We start from the raw sequence: 26699 nt of genomic DNA, 5'->3' as shown, positions 1-26699 counted from the left end.
ACATCATAATCCTGGCTGTTTCCTTTGCAGAATGATCAGTTTCGATGACAGTATTCCACAAAAGCCAATTGTTAAGTAATTAATGTATCCATCATTATGTATCTGCACAGAGAGCAGGTGTTTTGTGTGTGTATGTGTCCAAGTGGAAAGATGGTTGCATGCAATGTACAAGCGTTGTCAAATCTGAGATGTTCAGTTGCATTGTTAACACGATGGGGGATGGGATGGGGGGGAGGGGGGTGGGGGGTGGATGACTGAGCCTTTAATCTAGACGTAGCCTTTAATCTTAAGTATAAAATCTTCGATGTTATCATCATTGTAGGTTCAATGCCGGTATTCATGGGGCGGCATAAGTTATCTCCTTTTGTGGACTTCAAGTAGCGCCAACTTCAACCAGGACTTTGCCACGCTCAAAGCTGGTATTGGTGACAACCCCATGGTGAACAACTTCTTTGTTGGACTGGACAACCTGCATTTCTTCACGGCACAAGCGACTTACGAACTGTGTGTCGATATCAATGATGGATCTCACATGTACAATAACTTTAAGTTTGGACCCGAATCGTCGTCATATGCTATCAGCTACGATCAGTTCAGGTCAGGTGTTTACGGCGATGGTTTTGCAGTTTCGCCACCAATACTATTAAGTGCCGATGGACACGACACTAACAACTGTTTTTCGTCTCAGGGCTTGCCGGGCTGGTATGGTGCAGGGTGTACAGGGTATCCCAAATTCTCTGACGGAAATTTTATCTGGTCTGATGGCAATGGAGGAACAGTGTCTGCGAATCAATTCCTCCTAAAATTTGTACGCCAATCGACAACTTATAATGAATAAAACAAAAAGATAGGGTCTAAAGGTTTTAGGCTACTCACAAGAACGTTCACATTAATTGAAAGGGCAATTTTCCTGGAATTAGCTTAGAGCTGTACGTGTATACAATACATCATTCTAAAAAATATAATGTGTAACCTCATATTGGTTCTCAATGGTAAAAACACACATTCTTGTACTCTCCATATCAGACTTGAGTTTCTTCGCCCATTGTTTCAAACATTGTTGAATTCGATACATTTTATGAAAGGTAAAAGAATTTGAGAAGAGACAAACGGGTATTTTCTTTTGACTGTTATTATTTGCGCCCATTGCGTGGAAAAAAGCAAATCATTGTTCATGCTATATGAACTGTTTTTGTTTTACTGTTACACGAATCCCGTCTCTATGGAATATCTGTGCTCTTTCTTATTTGTGGATTAGGGTTTCCGAACCATTACTATCATAACTTAAACAAATCATCAAGACAGGATTAGATGTCTGTCAAAGAGGTCGTGGGTTCGAACCCCGGCCGGGTCATACCTAAGACTTTAAAATTGGCAATCTAGTGGTTGCTCCGCCTGGAGTATGGCATTATGGGGTTAGTGCTAGGACTGGTTGGTCCGGTGTCAGAATAATGTGACTGGGTGAGACATGAAGCCTGTGCTGCGACTTCTGTCTTGTGTGTGGCGCACGTTATATGTCAAAGCAGCACCGCCCTGATATGGCCCTTCGTGGTCGGCTGGGCGTTAAGCAAACAAACAAACAAACCAAGACAGGATAACATGTCTGTCAAAAGTAAAGCCTTGGTCCATTCCTAGTGTGATATTTGCAAAATCTACACGTTAAGCGTTATCGGTGTGCACTTTATATGTAATTGCCATTGACTTTGCTTGAATTATGCGTGTGCAATATAAACAAAACATTGAGAGTTCACATGTGTGTATTGGCTGCATAAGTATGTGCTTTGTGGTAAAGTAGACAGGAACTTTAATGGTATGTTGACAAACAGATTGCAGGGCTGTTAATTGTCATTATGGCTTGCACTTTTCATCGGGTGTAAAGTACTGGGGAGGTTGCATGATCATGCCCAGCGTTATATTTCCTCATTTCATGTGTGTGTTGATGAGAGAGAATAGCTCTTATTGTCAGTTCTGGTTTTATATGTCAGACGTTTTATGTGTAATTATGTGTCTAGTAATTATCTTATGTATTTTTCATATTTTTTTTTAATCTTCTAGATTATCTTATGTATGTGGTTGTTGTTTATGAAAAGTAAGCTAATAATGCCTGTATTTCATTTCTTACAAGGAAACTTTTTATATGTAAAATGTTCAAATTTAAATGCCCAATGTAAAGCGCCATGAGACGGTTATCTGGCGGTGAACAGCGCTATATAAGATTGTTTTATTATTATTATTATTTTTAAGAATAGTGATTGAATAAATGCTAGTTAGTTCTAGGCTAGAAATGCATTCAATGTTTGCCAAGATTTCTTCAACTGTCTTTGTGCAGCACGACATTTTTTTGTTTATTCTATTTTTGTCATTTTTGGTGGGACAATTCTTGCTTTGCAAATATCAGCTGAAAAATATACAGAGTATTTTTTGTTGGAGAGTTTAGTTAAGACATGTATGTATTTCTTTTTTAAATACGTAAGCCAACCCAAGATTCCTTACTTTTTAACAACGTTAGAATGAGTATATGTGACCCTCCACCACGAAATGAGTCGCATGTCACCTTTGCATGATTTTCATATTTTTACATTTTCCTAAAGAGTTTTTTATGCTCTATCCAGTAGTGAAAACCGTTTTAGAAAAGAGCGAAAACTGTTTGAGTTATAAGCCTGTGACTTTAGGTGACCCTCACACTGTTACCAGACACTCCCCGGACTTATATTAAGCCTAGCGCAGAACCGCGCGAGGTGACATGCGACTCATTTCGTGGTGGAGGGTCACATATATTATACAAGATTAATGGTACACTTGTATGTGGTGAAAGCTTCTGCTGTATAATTGCTTATAAATCTTTAGAGCATTTCAGCATCATTTCACAAGGATATAGATAACTCAGGTTTGTACCGCTTCTGCGACTGCATACTGCCGCATTGTCTCAAAACAGGCAAAAGGCAAACATAAATGACCATTTCCACCTGGAAACTAACATACACACTTTAACACTTGGATGTGAAGTAAAATAACATCATTTTGGGAACAATCTTTGAAAATGAAGACAATAACTGTTCATTATTAGCAGGCGCCTTGTACATGCAGTTACGTCTAAAAATGGAGTCTCTCCAACTGCTCCACTTAAAAAGAAAAGAATAGGCAAACAAAACTTAAAAACACGATCCTTTGTCTTTACCGTTGTATTGTTGTTCTTTTGTTGTTGTTATTTTTTGTTTGTTTTTTGGGTATTTTTTTCGGGGGTGGGGGGGGTCACTTCAACAAGTAAACAGCATCATTTAACCATACAATGATCATATACTTGCCCCTACACACCTGAATGTAAAACAAAGCGAACATTGATATTTGCTGCAATAACTTAATTTTGTATTGCTCCGGCTGGTTTCGATAGAGATGTAAGGTGTTTGTTGTTGTTGTTGTTGTTGTAATCAATACCAGCAGATGTGATCACTTGTCAATTGTTTGCACTCATTAGTTTTTTGTTCCTTTTTTTATCAACAAAATAAAGTGCACCGATTATTGCTTTGTGTGTGTGTGTGTGCATGTATGTGTGTGTGTGTGTGTGTGTGTGTGTGTGTGTGTGTGTGTGTGCATGTATGTGTGTGTGTGTGTGTGTGTGTGTGTGTGTGTGCGCGTGTGTGTGTATGTGTGTGTGTGTTTGCAAGTGTGCGTTTGCAAGTGTGTGCTTATGTATGTGTGTGCGTGCGTTTGTTCGTGCGTGTGTAAAACTGAGTGGTAGAAGCTTTACATGAACTTCAACTGACAGTGTCCATGTCTAAGCAGTTATGCTACACATGTGTCTGAAAGACATTTGTCAGGATAGAAATTAAACAAACACACGACAAGACGAACAGACAAACAGAATATCAACTCAACAAGAGTCAAGTTAAGTTCCAATTTTGTTTTTAATACAACAAAAACATTCATGAAAAGATACATGGGATCTTTCATAAAATATATACATAGCCAGAATGTCTTATCTTTTTATTAAATCCAAATGTTCGGTCCGCAGACCTTTTTCAAGGTTCAAAAACCAAGCGTCTGTGGTTACACCACACCAATGGAACATCCGATCGTACGTCACATGAAGACGTACTGTTACATTCTTTCAGAAAATCACTATGTTAAGTGTTTAGTCTCTACCAGCCCGCAGGCCTTCTTCAATCATTATGTATCATAGCCCAGGCGTCTATGGTTACAATTAAACACATTTATCAATAGAACATCCGCAGGCCTCTTGCAAGGTTCAAAATCCAAGCCTATGTGGTTACAACACATCAATGGAACATCCGTTCGTACGTCACATGAAGACTGTCTTGTTCCGTTGTATGTCTGTCATGTCTGGATGTGGATGTGAGCGTGAACAAGCAATGGATTCGTACAACGATATTGAGACCACACCGGTTCCATGTTGGGCAGAAGTAGAAGTGTATTTATTCTTCTCTATTCCACAAGAGCTCCGCAAGGGCAACAATCAAACATGTTAATGAACAACGATAAGGAGTTGTCTCCCATAGACCATTAGCTTATCGTTACATCTCCCTTTCTTTTAAAAGTTAAAAGAATCAACTTTATAAAATCATTATTCTTTTAACTCCTTTTTACGCAAGTTCAACTGTAACCAAATGTCTTCCTGGCTTTTACCATAATCTAACTCAAATAATATTCAAGGCGTAGATCTTCCAGTTCAACGCATGCACATACTCTTGTCAGTGTTCAGTCTCTAGAAATTGTCATTAACAGTCAGTATAATTCTCGATTATTCTTGCATACAGTTAATAATTAAACTTGAACTGAAGATCCTTGAATTCTGCTGAAGAATACCGAAATCTGGATACCATCCAACACACAGAATAACTAAACACTTTGCAATCATTGCAAAATTAGCTACACAGATTTGCTTTCACAGCAACACAAGCACATTTTTGCTTTCACAGCAACACAAACACATTTTTGCTTTCACAGCAACACAAAATCACTCCTGCAGGAATCGGGCAGGTTTCACTACTGCTCTCCCACTGCGAGTGTGGTATCCGCCTGAAGATGGCTGATGCGCTGTCGGCTCATCTGGAGGTGGAGATTCATCTGGCGCTGGTGTTGGCGTCTGCTGTGGCTCTGGTGAATGACGTAGCGCATCAGGAACGATGACTGGACCTGATGTGTTGTTGGTCTCACCGGCACTGTCGTTGGAGCTTCTGTAGCGCAGGTGTCTTCTGTTGCGTCGAAGAGGTCCCTTGTCTGTCTGTACCAGGTAAGATCTCGGCGCGACCATCTTCGTCACCTCGCCAGGCAGCTTCCATCCTTTCTCACCATCGTGTTTGATGAGAACTGGGTCACCGGGTTGAAGTTCCGGCAACTGCTGTGCACCGCGATGTCTATCGTGGTGAAACTTCTGTTTCGCTTTGAAGGCCTCGTCCTTCACTCGTAGCTGGTCATGGTTGACTGTACGCGGAGTGAAGTTTGTAGGAAGCGACGGTAACGTTGTCCGTAGCCGCCTCCCGAACGCAAGCTCGGCTGGGCTCGCGCCTAGCTCTGGAATTGGCGTTGCTCTGTACGTCAGAAGAGCAAGAAAGATGTCATCTTGCCTGAGGATAGCTTTGGCGGTATCCACTGCTCTTTCCGCTCCCCCATTGGCCTGCGGAAATCGTGGACTACTCGTCTGCTGCTGAAAGTTCCAGTCTGATGCAAATTTTCTGAACTCTTCAGATGTAAACTGTGTGCCATTGTCCGAGACTACTGATTCTGGAATCCCGTGGTGTGCAAATGAGTTCTTCATCTTGCAGATAACGGCGTAAGCTGTGGTACTCGACAGATATGCTATGTCAATGTATCTCGAGTAGTAGTCTTTCATGACAAGGTAGTGTTTTCCCTGAAACTCAAGTAAGTCTACACCGATCTTCTGGAAAGGACGATCAGGTAACTCTGTCGGCAAGAGTGGTTCACTCGGTTGCGACGGTCGTTTCTCGAGACAATGTCTACATGCCGCGACTCTGTCCTGAATGTCCTTACTGATACGTGGCCACCACACTGATTGGTTTGCACGCTCTCTGCACTTGTTTATTCCTTGATGTCCATCGTGGATTCTGTCGAGAATCTCTTTGCGCATGGAAAACGGAATAACAATACGATCACCTTTGATCAAAAGTCCATCACAAACACTGAGCTCCCCTCGGATTGCGAAGAAGTCTCTTGCTGCAAGCATCACATCTTGCTTGTACTCAGGCCATCCTGCAACAGTGTAATCGAAGGCAGTCTTGAGGTTGACGTCCTTGGCCGTCTCTTCTCGGATCTGTTTCAGCTTAGTGTCCGATACTGGCCATGAAGCATACACTACGCTTACGTGTGAACTGATGTCTTCCGTGCGACTAGTATCTGCTTCTGTTGATGCTGGACTACGTGAGAGTAGGTCTGCTACGACCATATTCTTTCCTGCAGTGTACTCAGCGATGGGCTTATATCTCATGAGCCTCATCAACATCCGTTGACAGCGTAGTGGAGTTTCTGACAAGTCTTTGTTGTTTATCAGGGTGACTAGAGGTTTGTGGTCTGTGATGAGTCTGAACGTATCTAATCCCATGAGAAATTTGTCAAATTTCTCGCAGGACCACACTGAAGCAAGGCACTCTTTTTCGATTTGTGCGTATCGTGTTTCTGTTTGTGAAAGTGTTCGTGAGCAAAACGCAACTGGTCGAAGACCTTCTTCATGCTCTTGCAACAGGACACCTCCGATGCCATAGGAACTTGCGTCAGCGCTTACGACTGTTGGTTTCGTCGGATCGAAGAACGCTAGTGTTGGCGCTGAAGTCAGTAGCTCCTTGACTCTGGTGAACGCTGAAGCTTGTGCGTGTCCCCACAACCATGCTGTTTCCTTGACCAACAGGCTGTTCAGTGGCTGTAGCACAGTGGAAAGATGTGGCACATATCTTCCCAGGTAGTTCACCATACCTAAGTAACGTCTCAGTTCTTCGACGTTCTCAGGCTCCTTCATCTTGACGATCGCTTCAACTTTGCTCTCATCTGGCCTCACTCCATTCTCGCTGATCACGTGACCAAGAAATTTCAGTTCTGTTTTCTTGTACTCGCACTTGTCTTCATTCAGCTCTTTCAGTCTTTGGAAGACTTGCTTCAAGAGCTTGTCGTGCTCTTCATTCGTTGAGGAATGTAGCATGATGTCATCATAGTAACAGATAACACCCTCTATGTCTCCGAGTATCTCTGTCATTATTCTTTGAAAGATCTCTGGAGCTGACGAGATACCAAAAGGTACTCTTTTCATGTAATATCTACCAAACGGCGTTAGGCCAAAAAAAAAAAAATTGTCTGTTTCTGGTCACCCGACCGACCCTAAATTTCGGCGCCGGCCCTAAACTTTTTTTTTCCAAACTCCAAAATTTTGGGTTTTTTGGTGGTGGTAAAGGACAGGGTGAGAAAATGAACAACAAAAACGTGTGAAAACGAAAGTCCGCTGACGATTTGTAAATGTGTTGAGTGTCTTGTCTCTATGTATAGTGAATCCAGTCTCTTTGCGCGATTTTTAAAGTTAGTTTTATTGGTCTACATTTGGGGGTAAAAAAAAAAAAAAAAAAAAAAAAAAAAAAAAATCCCGACCTACCGACCCTATTTTTTTTAGCCATGTTACCAGAAACAGACAATTTTTTTTTTTTTGCCTTATGAAGGTAGTCAGTTTGGCGCTGTCTTCATGAAGAGGAATTTGCCAGAATCCGGAACGAGCGTCTAATCTTGAGAAGACCTTGGAACCCTCCAGCCGTTGAATGGTTTCTTCCACTGTCGGAATCATGTAACGTTCTCTTTCTACGTTCTGGTTGAGTTTCTTCAAATCCACACAGATTCTCACATCTCCCGACGGCTTGACAACTGGAACCATAGGCGACACCCATTCTGTTGGTTCTTTCACCTCTTCTATCACACCGTTGTCCTTCATTCTTTTCAGTTCTTTCTCTACCTTCCCTAAAAGAGGAATAGGGACGCGTCTAGCTGTAGACACACTGTATGGAACCGCATTCTCTTTGAGCTTAATGCGCACAGGTTCACACTTCACTGAACTGAAAATCTCGCAGACTCGCTTCACAAAGTTCATCTCTGTAGCACTTTTTCTGCTGAGTAAACACTCTGTATCATGTTTTACGACGAACACTGTCAGACACACATCACCTACTTTGGTCTCAAACTGTCCAAGAACTTGAAGTCTCCCTCCAGGACTGTTCAGCACCAGCTTTGTTTTCTTCAACTTGGGTGGTGTTTTGAGACTGTGATATGTCTTAGAACTGATAACGTTGACATCAGCACCTGTGTCGATCTTGAAAGTAAGCTGCTGACCGCACACTGTGAGGTTCTCTCTCCAGGGACTTTCATCACTATTCACAGAGTCAATGAAATATTCCTGTGGTTTGCTTGAACTTTCACTAGTTTCAGTTTCTTTCTGAGCGTTGACTCGACTAACAGTCTTGGACTTGCAACACCTTGCAAAATGTGAAAGTTTTTGACACTTGTGGCATTTCTTTCCTTTAGCCGGACACTCAGAGTCTTTGTGTACAGTACCACACTTTGTACACTTCTTCTTGTCATTCCAAGCACCTGTGGCTGTGTGTCTTGGGTTTGCGTGTTTCTTGAACTTCCATTTCTGGTCCCTGTTGGTGGAATCAACTGAAGCTGTAGCACCACTAGTACTCTGTCTCTGTTCTTTGAGCTGTTGAGTCACTTGTTCGTGCTGTCTTGCAATCCTCATAGCTTTCTGTAGATCTAGATCACTCTCCAGTTGTAGCTTTTGTGACAGTTCTTTGTCTACAACACCAAGCACTAACCTATCTCGAATCGTGGTTTCTTTCTCAGCAAACTCAGCGTATTCAGATAGATCGTACAATGCTCGTATGTACTGTTCGACACTCTCTTCTTCCTTCTGTTCACGTCTGTGAAATTTGGCGCGCTCATGTATAACGTTTTTCTTTGCAGAAAGTACTCATTGAACTTTTCCAGCACTACGTCATATTTCTTGCTATCTTCTGCACTCAGGTTAAACTGCGAGAATATTTTCTCTGCCTCATTACCCATACTATAGATGAGTGAACTGACCTGAATTTCTCCATCTTCTTTCATCAGCTTTGATGCTACTCGGTAGCGTCCGAAGCGTTGGCGCCATTCTGCCCAACCAGCCGGTCTCACAAAGTCAAAGTTTGCAGGTGGTTTGAACGCCATCTCTACTCACTATGTACTTGACTCCATTCTGGACACCATGTCTTGTTCCTTTGTATGTCTGTCATGTCTGGATGCGGATGTGAGCGTGAACAAGCAATGGATTCGTACAACGATATTGAGACCACACCGGTTCCATGTTGGGCAGAAGTAGAAGTGTATTTATTCTTCTCTATTCCACAAGAGCTCCGCAAGGGCAACAATCAAACATGTTAATGAACAACGATAAGGAGTTGTCTCCCATAGACCATTAGCTTATCGTTACAAAGACGTAATATTATCTTCTTCCAGGAAATCATTATGACAAGTGTTTAGTCTCTTAGATCAGCCTCAACAACAAAACTACAAAACATGCACAAAGAAATGTGACACTTGCGCACATTCTCAGACTGTTCAATTGCCTTTTTGTCAGTCAAGTGCAGATTACAGGGTATCAAAGGAATCTAAATGCCAATTGGTTAGAATAGAGAGCAGGTCTTGCATTGTCGAACCATATATGATTTGGCAATGTACACAATGTTGTAGATCTATCCCCGACGCAGTTTGTCAACAAACACGTCGAAAACGGCATCCTATTTTGGCCCGCAAATGACGGTATCGGAGATGAAGGTAATAAAGATGACAGCATCGGAGATTACGGGCGCTCGCATGTTGCCTCACGACAGAGCCAGAAGACACCTGGCGGCCCTGTCAATGATTTTTTCGTTGTATGCTCAAGTGAGCGAACAATGTATCACAAATTGTTTCTCATTTGCCAGAAAAAGCCGGTAACGGAGATGACGGTTATGGAAACCTCAAGTCTATTTGTGACCCTCCACCACGAAATGAGTCGCATGTCACCTCGCGCGGTTCTGCGCTAGGCTTAATATAAGTCCTGGGAGTGTCTGGTAATTATCCCTCTTTATACTCATGTACAGCTTATCAATTTCTATCTAAAAACCAAACCTGGTCTTTGAGAGTTTGGGTAGAATCTGAACATATTCTCAAAAATGATCATGGTTGTTTCTGTTTTTGTTTTTGTTTTGTTCACTTGAAATGTTCTTAGATTCGACAAATGATACTCCGACATTTCAAAGAATGAAAATATGTATTGTCACGGTTTGCAAGGCATAACATTTGCATAATTAATATTTAAAGAAGGCCTTTAAGGCCGGCCATTGAGCCCCCTTGCCCTCCTCAAATCACTCTTGCCAAACTGTGCTTAAAACATGTGGGTGTTTTTTTGTTACATTTATTCAAGTTTTGACTAAATGTTTTAACATAGAGGGGGAATCGAGACGAGGGTCGTGGTGTATGTGTGTGTGTGTGTGTGTGTGTGTGTGTATGTGTGTGTGTGTGTGTGTGTGCATGTGTCTGTGTGTGTGTGTGTGTAGAGCGATTCAGACTAAACTACTGGACCGATCTTTATGAAATTTGACATGAGAGTTCCTGGGAATGATATCCCTGGATGTTTTTTTTTCCATTTTTTTGATAAATGTCTTTGATGACGTCATATCCGGCTTTTTGTAAAAGTTGAGGCGGCACTGTCACACCCTCATTTTTCAATCAAATTGATTGAAATTTTGGCCAAGCAATCTTCGACGAAGGCCGGACTTCGGTATTGCATTTCAGTTTGGTGGCTTAACAATTAATTGATGATTTTGGTCATTCAAAATCTAAAAATCGTAAAAAAAATAATTTTTTATAAAACGATCCAAATTTAGGTTTATCTTATTCTTCATCATTTTCTGATTCCAAAAACATATAAATATGTTATATTTGGATTAAAAACAAGCTCTGAAAAATAAAAATATAACAATTATGATTAAAATTGAATTTCCGAAATCGTTTCAAAAACTATTTCATCTTATTCTTTGTCGGTTCCTAATTCCAAAAACATATAGATATGATATGTTTGGATTAAAAACACGCTCAGAAAGCGTGCTATGAAGCACAACGCAACCGCTGCCGCGCCAAACAGGCTCGTCACTTTCACTGCCTTTTGCATTAGCGGCGGACTACGTTCAGTTTCATTCTGTGAGTTCCACAGCTTGACTAAATGTAGTAATTTCGCCTTACGCGACTTGTTTTGTTTTAAAGAGAGCAGAATTACTGACGGTGGTGGACCCTTAACCAGGTAAAACTTGTAAAAGTAATGTAGCCTAGCAGAATGTGTCTGAATAGATACGGACTATGCAATTGCGCGTAAATACAGGTGGCTTCAACTTCTTTTAAAAATAACATAGGTTTTACTTACCTACCTACTGCCAGTTTGGAGCTAGAATTTTTTGTGAATTATTACACCCCGAACTCCAAAATTCCCTGGCAATCAGGAATGCACATAAGTAAGTTTTGATTGGCAGCGAAAGGGTTAATAGGTACGTGTTAAGCCCGTTATAAACCAAGTAAAATATTGCTAAACACAATTTTTCTAACCAACAGCAATGAGATTGCTTTAGATTTTAAGGATTCTAAAACATAATCTGGATGGGTTTGCGGAGAATGTTGATATCTAAATCCTTGACATGTCTCACCATTTGCTAATTTTAATTATGCTATGTTATCCATTCTTTCTATCATTATTTTGCTGCACCATGCCACTTGGTATACGTGTATTTTAGATGAATATAAATGGCTAGATATTCCTTTGTCTGTCTTGCTTGTTGTATTCTTTTTTGTGCTATCATCGTTGTTGTTGTTGTTGTTGTTGTTGTTGTTGTTGTTGTTGTTGTAGATGCTGTTGTTATTGTTGTTGCTGCTGCTACTACTACTGATGATGTGTTGTTGCTGCTGCTGCGGCTGGTGTTTTAGTTGTTGTTGTTGTTGTTGTTGTTGTTGTAGTTTATGTTGTTGTTGTTGTTGTTGTTGTTGTTGTTGTTGTTGTTGTTCTTCTTCTTCTTCTTCTTCTTCTTCTTCTTCTTCTTCTTCTTCTTCTTCTTTTAGCTGGGAGCTTACCAAAGCCGTTATCATTTGAACGACGAATAGTGGGATGACAGCCGTATATTTCCTCTTTATAACTTCATTGGAAACATGTTCACAGACCAAATGGGTTCTACTGTTGGGACAAATACAACCATTTCCGCCTCTTACCAGGCGGAGAAGCTAACACAACACCTTCCCATGTAGGGTAGATGGGTGTGTTTGTGTGTGTGTGGCCCTGTACCCCTGCCTCGTTTATTTAATTCCTTTCATTTCATTATTCCATTATCCCAATACTGGGAAATTCGGGTCGCTTCCTCCCAGTGGAAAGCTAGCAGTAACAAGAGTCGCGCTACCCGAGTGTGTGCATGTTCAGGTGTAATCGGCCACCGGCACTTATGGCAGTATGACCGAGGTATTTTACATGCCCCTGTGGTGACACGGGGGTGGGACATGGATACCGTCTTTGAGTCTGCACATAAAGTTGACCCGTGTCCGTCCCTGCATTAAGTTTAGTCCTGAGAAATGCCAAGAATGTATTCAGCGGATCAACAGGCACTTTAAATGTATGTTTCAACTGTAATAAAGTGCTTTTAGTTATGCGCTATAGAAATATCCTTAATAAATAATATAACGAATCAATATCTACATTCGAATGCGTAAAATAGGTACATTTCAATGTTCTAACCCTGAACAAGTTTCTAAATAGTTTCTAATACAAAAGCAGATGGATTTTTCAGTTTGTTCTGTTACAGAATTTCTCACGAGCTATGGTCTCACGCACTCTCTTCACCTGTGAACACCCAGTTGAAAGTGTGTGAAATTCGATTTTACTAATCAATTCACCGTTCTAATTTTACACCTCGATCTATATATCATCAGATCTTTGTTTGCAGTACAACTGTAAGCTATTTCGGAAGAATATATATAGCACATAGAAATACCAATACGTCTTGAAGACACACGTACATGATTACAAACTTGATGTTCAATTGCCCAACTGCCACCACGCGTTCGAGAGCAGCAGTGTAGGCCTATGTGTTGCAGACCTAATGGACAGTATAGCATCTTAATAATATTGCAGATCGTTTGCTGAAATGGAACCTTTGGTGTTCAACTGAAAAGTATGCAGAGAGTTTAACCAAACCCAAACAAAAGAATAAAGTGAGAAGGAACTTTGTGTGCAATGTAATGTCCGAGCTTTAGATTTGCTGTTGGAGGAAGAACCTTTTGTAGCCTACGTTCATAGCAAGCCAGCTTAAACAATCTCTTTATGTTGTAGACCAGATTTCGGGTCTCGGTGTACAATAAAACAACAGTTTAGGTTGATACATTTGTAATTGACAGTTGTAAAGCCATCCAGTCCTTTTTCGTGGATTTGTAAATTACTCAAGACATATACGATCGAATTGAAAGGACAACATTTTGCAATAGACATGACAGTGGCGGCAACCTTCGTTGTGTTACTGATTACATTTGCCGAAACACAACTGTCTCTGGCAACGAGCGACAAAACAACTCGTTCTGTCACGTACAATATTTGCCCCAAAGAACGTTTCCTAAAAACGCAACAACAAGGACACATAACTGCTCTCTCTCACCTGGAATGCACTGCTGCATGTTCTACACAAGACGACTGCACAGGTGTCAACATCTGCCCAGGTGAGGAAGCAGGACAGGTGAGATGTACACTGACGCGGGAGGTGGTACCTGGATTATGTGACGGTCTGACTGGTGCCACCTCGCCTCACTGCTTTCATATTCAGAAGGTTAGTTTTTACATTTAGTCAAGTTTTGACTAAATGTTTTAACATAGAGGGGGAATCGAGACGAGGGTCGTGGTGTATGTGTGTGTGTGTGTGTGTGTGTGTGTGTGTGTGTGTGTGTGTGTGTGTGTGTGTGTGTGTGTGTGTGTGTGTCTGTCTGTGTGTCTGTCTGTCTGTCTGTCTGTGCGTGTGTGTGTGTGTAGAGCGATTCAGACCAAACTACTGGACCGATCTTTATGAAATTTGACATGAGAGTTCCTGGGTATGATATCCCCGGACTTTTTTTCTTTTTTTCGATAAATACTTTTGATGACGTCATATCCGGCTTTTTGTAAAAGTTGAGGCGGCACTGTCACACCCTCATTTTTCAATCAAATTGATTGAAATTTGTGTAAAGCAATCTTCGACGAAGGCCGGACTTCGGTATTGCATTTCAGCTTGGTGGCTTAAAAATTAATTGATGACTTTGGTCATTAAAAATCTGAAAATTGTAATTTTTTTATTTATATATATAAAACGATCCAAATTTACGTTCATCTTATTTTACATCATTTCCTGATTCCAAAAACATATAAATATGTTATATTTGGGTTAAAAACAAGCTCTGAAAATTAAAAATATAAAAATTATGATCAAAATTAAATTTCCGAAATCGATTTAAAAACAATTTCATCTTATTCCTTGTCGGTTCCTGATTCCAAAACCATAGGTATGATATGTTTGGATTAAAAACACGCTCAGAAAGTTAAAACGAAGAGAGGTACAGAAAAGCGTGCTATGCAGTACAGCGAAACCACTACCGCGCTGAACAGGCTCGTCAGTTTCACTCCGTTATGCACAAGCGGCGGACTACGGTCATTGTGAAAAAATGCAGTGCGTTCAGTTTTATTCTGTGAGTTCCACAGCTTGACTAAATGTAGTAATTTCGCCTTACGCAACTTGTTTTTCGTTCTTTTTTGTGTGTTCGAGTAATATAATTACTTTCTATTTCCTATCGTATATTTAAAAGTTATATAACACATAAACCGTACGTTTCACGTAATGTTTACACATCATCCATGATTCTTTTAGATGCCAAACGGTTACCATCCAAAAGATAGATAAACAATAAAATACATTTGACCACAAACCCTTTTATTAAAATGCATACTCCCTGAGGTCATTTGAGAATAAGTTATAACTAGCGCCGACAATTTCAAAAATAATATATCAAATACTATTCTTAACGTGCAATATATAGTTTTATTTATGTTATCTCTGTTTTTGATTGCAGGGCCGGACTAGGCTAAGAGGAGGGGGGGGGGGTTGCCAGTGGTGGTCTTGGGGAATGTTCCCCCTTGCGGGGTCAAGGGGCAGAGCCCCTTGTGGGGGTCAGGGGGCAGATGGGTAGGTCATATTCTGAGATAGGAAAATGGTCGCTCCTTGCATGAAACGGCATAAAATAAACAATAATAAAAAATGTTTTAAATAAGTGAGGTACATGTTTAGGCTACCGGGGGGGGGGGGGGGGGTGTGCAACCCCCATAACCCCCCCCCCCCCCCCCCGGTAGTCCGGCCCAGGATTGGTTTCTTTAAAATTCCACTCGTGCAAACAACACGAGTGTACGTGGGAGTTTCAGCCCACTAACGAAGAAGAAGAAGAAGAAGAAAAAGAAGAAGAAGAAGGTTTCTTTAGTTACCTGCTGCGCTTCAAAGAATGTTCTTATCGACTTCAAATAAATCTGATTTATATAAGTGCACGAGAAGGAAGAAGAATGTGATTAATATTTGACATATTCTGACTCACAAACTGAGTAGTATCATGCTTTTTTGAAGTAAAGTGGGCTTTTTACAATCATTTGTTATAGCCTCTTCTCTGGCCACTATTACACGCCCAGATTTCTAAAATCGATCAGTTATGAATGTTTCAGTATTTATGTTTTGCTGAATTTCTGTCGAAACTTATTCTCTCTAATTAGGCATTACAATAAACTGAAGAGAAAACAACCACAGTTCCTGCAATATGGAAGATAGCTAATGTAATTCCGATATATAAAAAAGGCGAAAAGGAATTATGTTCAAATTACCGACCAATATCACTTCTTAGCTGTGTAGGTAAAGTTATGGAAAGGTGTGTACAATGTCACGTGTTTGCTTATTTGAAGGAGTATAACCTGTTGACACCAGTTCAGTCCGGTTTTATTCCATGTGATTCAACTGTATATCAACTCATTTGTTTGTATAATGATATATGCAAAGCTTTTGATGATAAGATAACATCACAGGCGATTTTCTTTGACATGTCAAAAGCTTTCGACAGAGTTTGGCACAAGGGTTTGATGAAAAAGTTATACGCTATTGGCATAAGGGGACAGTTGTATTTTTGGTTTGAGAATTATTTGAGGGAAAGAAAACAATGTGTTGTGGTAAAAGGTTGTAAGTCACAGTTTTTGCCGGTTTCTGCGGGTGTTCCCCAAGTGTCAGTATTAGGACCTCTCCTCTTTTTGGTTTATATAAACGACATTGTTGATAATATTGAATCAGTGATTAAACTATTTGCAGATGATACCAGCATGTATTTAAGCCTCGATGACCCTTTCCGTAGAACTGAAATACTTAATTCTGATTTAGGTAAAATTGCAAATTGGGCCATTAAATGGAAAGTGAAATATAATCAGTCGAAAACAGAGTTAATATCCTTTTCCGGTCAACGATGTATACAGAAATTTCCCCTTGTTTTTAGTAATGTAGCCCTCATAGAAAAAGAAAGTCATAAACATTTAGGTGTTATTTTTCAAGATAATTGTAAATGGGCCTTACACATACAGTCTGTTGTGGCAACTTGTCGAGTACTCTTATAAATATAGGCTTGGTCGAAGATCCATAGAAGCAATGTATAAATCCTTTATTTTACCTCATTTTGATAATTGCGATGTTGTGTGGGATAATTGTTCAAAGAGGCTGCCAGATGAGCTGGAGAAGTTGTAACTCGAATCCATTGGAATTATTGTTGGTGCTGTTAAAGGCACTTCACACGAAACATTGTACAAAATCTGGCTTGATACCACTTACAAAGCAAAGACATTGTCACAAATTAATGTTATATTATAAAATGGTCCACGGCAATTTACCAAATTACCTCAACGTTTTATTGCTACCCCTCTTGTTTCTGACCTGAATCCCTACCACCACAGACGCCCACTTGAGCGTATGACTATCCCAGTGTAAATCAGATTTGTACAAGTCATCTTTTATTCCTTCTGCAACTAGTCTCTGGAATAAGTTGCCTGAAAATATACAACAATGTGATTCTGTTGGTCTGTTCAAGCGACATTTCACAGCTTTTGATATTTCAATTCCACCATATTACTATTCCCCAAATCGCAAAACTGAAGTTTTGCATTGCAGGTTAAGACTTGGAATGAGTGATTTACAATATGATATGTTTAATCGCCACCTAGTAAACAACCCGGAATGTTCTTGTGGTTATTTTGCTGAAACTGTTCTTCACTATTTGTTATCATGTCCCCTGTTTAATGATGCAAGAACCGCAACAATCGGTACATTAGCTCCAGAATTTGTTAATATTGACACACTCCTGACAGGTGATTCAAACATTTCCATATTTGAAAATAGTGCTATTTTTGTTGTTGTCCAAAGCTATATTGAGAAATCAAACCGCTTTGGGACACCTTAGTTCGATGTTGTTTTGTTTTGTTGTTTTTTAAATATATTACTTGGGGCCCATCTACTTTTTGATATTTTGTTGTGTCTTTCGTTCTCGTTTTGTATTTGTTTTCGTTTTCGGTATTGACACAGATTGTGTTCGATAATTCAAACTAAGTTTTCCTTGTTGTTTTTCTCCATTTTTTTTCTTTCTTCTCTTTTTTCAAAAATGTGTCGCATTGATCATATTCCGCCATGAAATTTCAGGCATGTTTATGTGAGCACTTAGGCCAAAAAAAAAAATTGTCTGTTTCTGGTCACCCGACCGACCCTAAATTTCGGCGCCGACCCTAAACTTTTTTTTTTCAAACTCAAAAAAAGTTGGGGTTTTTTTGGTGGTAAAGGACAGGGTGAGAAAATGAACAACAAAAACGTGTGAAAACGAAAGTCCGCTGACGATTTGTTAATGTGTTGAGTGTCTTGTATAGTGAATCCAGTCTCTTTGCGCGATTTTTAAAGTTAGTTTTATTGGTCTACATTTGGGGTAAAAAAAAAAATAAATAAATAAAAAAATAAAAAAAAAATCCCGACCTACCGACCCTATTTTTTTTAGCCATGTTACCAGAAACAGACAATTTTTTTTTTTTGGCCTTATCATAAGTTTTAAACTTGTTGTGCTCCTTCTTAATGTTGTTATATTATCATGTGTCTGTTTACGAATAAAATACTGTTTTAAAAAAAAAGAGAGAACAACTACCAGGCACAAAAGGAAACTTCTTTATTAGAAATAAGAAACAACGGACGTTTAAATCAGGACAAAGCAAAACATTCACACACACAAACTCGACCTGACGGCCTCAAACAAGAGAAACAACAGATTTTTTTTTAAAGCAAGAAAACAAGCTAGTTATCAGCATTAAACAAAAAGTGGTCCGTATTCTCTTAATTATGCAGGAAGTTCGCAAACAAACAAAGACATGAGCAAAGAATATACAAACGACTGATCAACAAACAAATAAACTAACAATCATGGAAATAACTTGGTGTGGAAGACTAGCAAAGTGCTTTCTGCAATACAAACAAGGAAGAGAAAATGAAATGTTCCTCTAATGTTCCTCTAATTGAATTGCATATTATGGTGTGGTATGGTGATGACTTGCATTCTTATATCGGATGGGTTAGATTTTTTTTTGCTTTGCGATTTGCGTGGATCTATGGTTGGTTAAGGTGCGCCTGTTGGCCCAGATCCTCCGACTTCAGCTCTTAGGTTTCTTTCAGGGTTACCCCGCCCGTAGTTCCTGGCTCAAAAACCTAACCCTGGGAACACATAGGGAAATTCTTACCGGGGGGTCCCACCCCGGGGCTAGAGCTTTTAATGCGGTTCTTACTCACATGGTGTAACCATCATCGGACACGTAGGGCATTGAATAGGGTAGTCAGTGCCATCTGTCAACCCACCCCGTCCTGGTAGAGACACCGCTAGTTGATCCGGGACTGCTTATTCTATACCGAGCAACAAAAGAAACGCGAATTTTTTTCTCAATGTTTTGATTTAAAAAAACGCAGTTAATCTGAGAGTGACAATTTTCGGGATATAGATGCCCTATGCAGTCATGTGTAACAAAGCTGTTGTGTGAATATTTTCCCATTGCTGCTGTCTCAACGCACCGGACAAGCAGTTTCCACGTGAAACACATGATGCGCGCTTACAGCACGTGCAAGCGGAGTAGGGGAAACCTCATGTGTGAGATGTGTTCACTGATGCATTAGTAATAAAAAGAGACCATGGCACGCTTACTGCCAGTCTAACTTTTGACAGAGTCAAGATGCCAAGATTGACACCAGAACAACGCGAGAGGGCAGTGGGTCGAATATCGGCTGGTGATGACCCAGAAGCGGTAGCAGTCGCTTTCAATGTGCATCTGTCAACAGTGTATCGCCTTCAGCAACGTTTTGTCAACACTGGAAGCACTGCTGATACACAGCGAAGTGGAAGACCTCGCGTTACCACACAGAGACAAGATCGCCAGATCCTGCGTCATCATTTGAGAAACCGATTCCATACAGCCAATGAAACAGCCAGGAACACCGTCGGTAACCACCAGAGACCCATCAGTGGCCAGACAGTACGCCGAAGACTTGCTGAGCGAGACCTCCAAAACTGCCGTCCAGCTAGAGGACCAGTCCTCACTCAAAGACATCGCATGGCGCGCCAGCAATGGGCCCAGGATCACATCAACTGGAACTGGAGACAATGGCGAAACATTCTGTTCACCGATGAGAGCCGTTACTGCATTAGTCATGTTGATGGGCGTGTCAGAGTGTGGCGAAGAAGAGGTGAACGCTATGCTGGTGACTGCGTCATGGAACACAATGCCCAGGGTGGACCAAACGTCATGGTCCGGGTGTGGAATCGGCTTCAACCAATCCCTGGGACCTGTGTTTTTCAACAATCTTGATCCTGGTCGGGGAAACGGCATCACAGCACAGCGTTATATTGACCAGATCCTACAGCCTCATGTTGCGCCCTTTTTCCAGGCGCGCAGAAACTGTGTTCTGCAGCAAGATAACGCTCGCCCGCACACAGCCAGGGTCACCCAGGCCTTCCTGCAGCACAATAACATCGACATCATAGCCTGGCCCGCCCTCAGCCTAGATTTGAATCCCATTGAACATTTCTGGGACCAACTTCAAAGAAAGCTCAACCAGTTACGCTCAGGACCAAGAACTGCCGCAGAACTGCGTCAGGCCCTTAAATCCATGCCTGGTGCAACATCCCGAGAGACGCCATCAACCGACTCATCCACTCCATGAGGCGCCGCTGCCAGGCCGTCATCAACGTCAATGGGGGTCACACACCGTACTGACCATCTGCACAGGCTTCCTTTGCCCGTGGCAGCGAAAGACTATGCCATAGCCAAGAACAGTGTGCAAAGAACATACCACCGTGATTTTGATTCGTTTCGATGCTACGTTTATGAGAAATGACATTTTTAAATTGTGATTCAACGTTTTTCTGGAGAAAATTCGCGTTTCTTTTGTTGCTCGGTATATATTCGCAGCTGGGTTAGATATGACATGCATTAGTAATGTTGTATAATACTCCATTATATTGCATTGTTCTAGTTTGTTTTAGAGTCTTGTACGGTAATGTATGGTATTTCACAAAGTGTCATATTGTTTTGCTTTAAATTCAAACATAACATTACCATTTCTGTTTTCTATAGAAAGCACCTCTGTGGTGTCGTAACGACGAACACTCAACGGAAACAAATGTGTCTGCCCCATACAGTACAGTGGTTTAGCCTGTGAGCGGTTTGTGAGAGGTAACGTTGTGTGTGTGTGTGTGTGAGTGTGTGTGTGTGTGTGTGTGTGTGTGTGAGTGTGTGTGTGTGTGTGTGTGTGTGTGTGTGTCTGTGTGTGTTTGTGTGTGCGTGCGTGCGTGTATGTGTGTGTTTGTGTGTGTGTGTGTGTGTGCGCGTGTGTGTGTGTGCGTGCGTGCGTGCGTGTGTGTGTGTGAGTGTGTGTTTGTGTGAGTGTGTGTGTGTGTGTGTGCGTATGTGTGTGTGCGTGTGTGTGTGTGTGTATTTGATTTCAAACTGCTTGGATAACATTTATAAAGAGTGCATCCTCCGTCCTAGTTCTGACTATTATCAAGCGAATTTTTTTTTCTGTACTTTTTTTTTTCTTTCAGTTTTCATGCCTTGAAGACATTCCTGCCTTAACCTATTGTTAATTGGCACAATTTTCTTCAGCGTAAAAATGTCACAACTGTAAAGATAGTTTTAACACAGCTGAAACTAAATCCTCTTTCTTTTGTGTTCATTTGAATGTCTTCTTTGTTTAACAACGAAATTATTTAGCATAAATCACCATATACATTTTTCTGTCATTATTAGGTAAACAGTTGGTACTCAACTGTTGTTGCCTAGTGACCAGGCCAGTAACGAGAATACTTGGCCACCTGACACTCTTTGAATCTGTGATCGTCAATGACATCTGTTTGATGATTCTTTTTTTGACAGATTGCTCCGAAGCCTTTGACAACGGGCATGCTGGTGGAAGCGAGGGAGAACTAGAAATTCAGCCCATCGAAGCTCCTGCTTCTTTCAAGGTAAAGTATTCACTAAAACATATTTAAAATGCTACAGAAGGACAGAAGTACATGTATTCAGAAACACCGCTATCATCCTTTTATTGTCACGGTTAGCCTAATAACAGCAGTTGTTAATATTGCAGCCGACGACGATGACGACGACGACGACGACGATGATGATGATGATGATGATGATGATGATGATGACAACGACGATAATGATGATGATAGTGACGACGATGACGATTACGACGACGATGATGATGATGATGATGATGATGATGATGATGATGATGATGATGATGATGATGATGATGATGATGATGATGATGATGATGATGATGATTTGTTTCAGGTCCGATGCCAATACTCGTGGGGTGGCGCAACAGCCTTACTTCTGCATTCAACCATATCCAGCTTCAATCAAGATTTCCCAATTCTGAAAGCCGGCATTGGTAACAATCCCATGGTTATCGACTACTTCGTCGGACTAGACACCCTGCACCACTTCACGTCGCAAGCGTCTTACGAGTTGAATTTCAATACAAACAATAAAAATAACCTGTATGACAACTTTACTATTGGACCTGAAACATCGTCTTATGCAATTTCATTCGATGGCTTCAGGCCAACCAGTGTCTACGGCGATGGGTTTTCTGTTTCCCCACCACTGAAATTCAGCGCCAACGGACATGACACTAACGGATGCTATGCTGCTAAGGGCGTTCCAGGCTGGTATGGAGCAAATTGCACGGGGTATCCGACATTCACGAACGGCAATTTTGACTGGCCGGATGGTAATGGTGGTGTGGTATCGGTTTCAGCCCTGATCGTTAAGTTTGTAAGAACGTCTCCATACTACGACGATTAAGACTATAGGATGAACCCACCGACGGGTCTACGCTGAAACTGTAGTTGTTTTCTTTAAAGGCACAGTAAGCCTCCCGTAAACCATCACACATACGGTCAAGCTTTTACACACAGTACAAACACCCTTTCGTTTAAACACTCACCGCTTGAGAACATCCTAGGTGCCCTCCGTAAAGAGCGAGCAATTTTCAAAGAATTTATTTGTGCGTGGTTTATCTTACCCCTGAGCCATCGTGAACCCGTGTGATCCAGTTTCCCTTTTTCACAATGTAGTCGTCAGTTAGTTATTTGAATGCGACTCGATGTGAGCTTATCTGCAATAGCACGTTATTTTGTACCTCTGACTATGCACAAAAAACCCGGCTGGGGTTCACAAGAACTCTAGCGATGGCTTTTGAATGTTGACAGGAACTGGCAATATGCATAAACCGTCGTCTGCTACGAGAACCACTACCTTGCGTGACCCTGCTTCCGGGCTTTTCTTTTTTCAAACTTTCAAAACTTCGAATTGTACTGATCTTGTCTTGATGAAAAAAGAATTATTTTATGATTTAAGAATGTTTGTGTAACCAGCTGTCAATTTATTATTTAGATTTTAAAAGTTAGGTCTAGCGCCAAAACGCACCACGGTCCGATTGTCTCTGACACAATCAGCAAAATTAATTCTTTGAAAATTGGTCGCTCTTTACGTAGGGCACCTAGGATGTTCCCGTTTGGTGGGCGTTCAAATGGAAGGGTGTTTGTACTGTGTGTATTAGTCAGTCGGCTAAGGACCGTTTTGGTTACTTTTTGGCGTCACGTTAGCAAACACTTTTTTCTGATAGATTTTAACACCACAACACTAAATCGAAAGTTTTGGGGCAATATTCCAAACCACCGGTGAGAAAAACGTTGGTTTGTGTGTATGTTTTCCTTCTTTGGCGTTACTATTCTTGTTTTGAGGGTTGGGTTCATAAAACGGACATAAAACTTAAACCGCTTGACAGAAATTATATAACTGTAAATCATTCGAAAGGGAAGGCATTCATGTACACGTTTGTGCCACTTAAAATGACGTCATTATCTGGTTGTTTTTGTGAAATTGACAAGAGGAGCGGGGTAGTAGTTGCGCTGAGAAGGATAGCACGCTTTTCTGTACCTCTCTTCGTTTTAACTTTCTGAGCGTGTTTTTAATCATATCTATATGTTTTTGGAATCAGGAACCGACAAGAAATAAGATGAAAGTGTTTTTAAATTGATTTCGAAAATTTAATTTTGATAACAATTTTTTAATTTTTAATTTTTAGAGCTTGTTTTTAATCCAAATATAACATATTTATATGTTTTTGGAATCAGAAAATGATGAACAATACGATGAACGTACATTCGGATCGTTTTATAAAAAATATATTTTTTTTACAATTTTCAGATTTTTAATGACCAAAGTCATCAATTAATTTTTAAGCCACCAAACTGAAATGCAATACCGAAGTCTGGGCTTTGTCGAAAATTACTTGACCAAAATTTCAACCAATTTGGTTGAAAAATGAGAGCGTGACAGTGCCGCCTCAACTTTCACGAAAAGCCGGATATGACGTCATCAAATACATTTATCAAAAAACTGAAAAAAACATCTGGGGATATCATACCCAGGAACTCTCATGTCAAATTTCATAAAGATCGGTCCAGTAGTTTAGTCTAAATCGCTCTACACACACACACACAGACACACACACGCACATACACCACGACCCTCGTCTCGATTCCCCGCTCTACGTTAAAACATTTAGTCAAAACTTGACTAAATGTAAAAAGGAGGAATAATTGCAATCACACACACACACACACGCACACACACACGCACGCACTCATACACACACGCGCGCGCGCGCGCACGCACGCACGCACGCACACACACACACACACACACACACACACACACACACACACACACACACAAAGACATACACAAACATACCGACAAAATGACAGACATACACACAGTGAGACAAACCGACACAGAAACCCCCACACATGCACGCACGCACTTATGTACGCAAACAAAGACGTAGAGATGCTTATAGAGAAACACTTACGCAACCAAAAAAATCACGCACACAAACACACAGACAGACAAACTTCATTCTTGGTAGAGAAATGCATTTCTTTCTGTATTGCTTTCTCTTTAAGTGCACCTACCTCGCAGAGAGAGAGAGAGAGAGAGAGAGAGAGAGAGAGAGAGAGAGAGAGAGAGAGAGAGAGAGAGAGTGAGAGAGACACACAGACAGACAGACAAAGACACAGAGAGAAAGAGATAGACAGACAGAGGGAGAGACAAACAGACAGACATAGACAAACACACAAACAAAGACACACAGACAGACTTCACTATTGTATGTGCAAGTAATTTTGTTAAACCACACGTTACGTTCACCACTGAACGTGAAACCATGTAAAACGTTACTATCTCAGATAACGGCACTGACGCTACCGGAAATAGAATTTATCAGTGAAATTCTACCATCAATTTAGTAATCGATGCGATGTAAATTATCCTAAAACTGTGGTATGATCACGACATCGTTTAGCATTTAGGATCAAAAGTGCCAATGTGTACACAATGCACTAATCACAGACAACAGTTATACACTTTACGTACATGTAACTCTCCAACTGACATTGTCTGCCACTTGAAACAAATGACTTTCGAAGGAAAATTAACTCCAATATATAAATATTATGTATGATTTTTAATAATTACTTGCACTTTTTGAAAATAAAGCTTTTTCTATGATAAGGTGTTTACCCCCTAAATGTATAAGTCATCCGGTAGAAAAACCGGAAGTATCGTGTACTAAGCATATGTATATGTTTAAAAAGTTAATTGTGTTAATGTAGAACATCTTGCCTATGTATATGTTTAGGTTTTGAATACTTTAGGGGAAAACCATAGCCATTATTCATTCATCTTCAACTAACACCCCTAATCTCAGGGCACATTTTGTTAGTGGGGGTAGGGTTTCAATCAGTCAAAAATCACTCATTCAATATTTTCTGCCATTTCAAATACATACACGTAATTGCACAATTTCTTGAATTTTAAGATGCTTTAACTGACTATACCAAGAAAACCTGCACTTTTTGTAGAATTAGTTTTTTGTCCATGATTTATGTTTAAAAATGTCCATTTTTACGACAAAAAATGCTAACGGTTGCCTCACCAGAGGACACGTACCAACGACGTGAATCGTGTCTGCCAATTAAAATGCATATATTTTGAAATAAGGGGAATCATAACATATTTCACTGTAAAGTGTCTCACTCTAATACCTTCTGGGTTCATTGTGTATTTGGTTAAGTGAATTGCAGATACGGGTTTTTTTAAATGAGAGCTATACATATATTTTATTAAAACTGAAACTGGTGGAGTGAAAAACAGACCTGTTTTGAAGAAGTCGTACTAAAATCATTTATGGGCTTGAACTTCACAGTTTGCGTGTTATCTTTTAAAGAAACCCCGTTTTCATCACTAACAATGACCTAATTTACACATACATATCGGTCGGTCATAGTCGCGTTTTTTTTTAGAGAGGTAGTGTACAAAATGTCGTTTTGTACGTTTAAATTACATGTCCATTATTTTAGTCATATATCAATCAATAAATAAATGCGCATACTTTTATTAAACGTTACTTTCACTTTAAGATCGCTTCTAACATTTAGTATAATTTCTGACAAATGCACGCTATGTAATAAATTGATAATATTATGGACGCCATGTGGTAAAACCGGAAGTTGAATTATTTTGCGATAGCAAAATCCTTTTACAGTGATCACTTTCCTTTTATATTAAGCTGATCTTTAACGTTATGGGTAAAAATCTAACAGATTGAACCAAATTATCCTTTTTCAAGCCTGTGTATGTGTAAACTCTTTTTTGCTTCGACCCGGTTCGGTTTTCGGAGTTGATTCAAAATCATCCATAATGTATCTTATGTGACTGTTGTTTTCCTCGGTAAATTAACAATTGTTGATGTAAAATAATTCTAGCTGTGAGAATAAACAATTTTCAAGATGTTTTTGATTGCGGTTTCAACCAGGCGTTCGGTTAGCTATACATATCGATTGAGAAAATGGCATTTCCTGTTTTGTCGTCCGCATGTTATACAGATGTTGTTAAAAATAAAACTGTGTATACGAATTAGGCATTTTACTTGCTGTCTGATGGCAAAAAT

The 26699-nt window shown here is 40.3% G+C and overlaps 1 protein-coding gene across 1 annotated transcript in view; it reads right to left on the bottom strand.

Annotated features, from left to right (window-relative positions):
• Positions 1-26699, bottom strand: part of LOC138947983 (uncharacterized) — a 627639-nt gene that overhangs the window by 194785 nt on the left and 406155 nt on the right. The window lies entirely within an intron of this gene.

The sequence above is a fragment of the Littorina saxatilis genome, linkage group LG15, assembly GCF_037325665.1.
Source record: "Littorina saxatilis isolate snail1 linkage group LG15, US_GU_Lsax_2.0, whole genome shotgun sequence".
Taxonomy (NCBI): domain Eukaryota; kingdom Metazoa; phylum Mollusca; class Gastropoda; order Littorinimorpha; family Littorinidae; genus Littorina; species Littorina saxatilis.
Note: the sequence above shows the minus strand (reverse complement) of the source record. Positions and strands in the feature narration are given on the sequence as shown.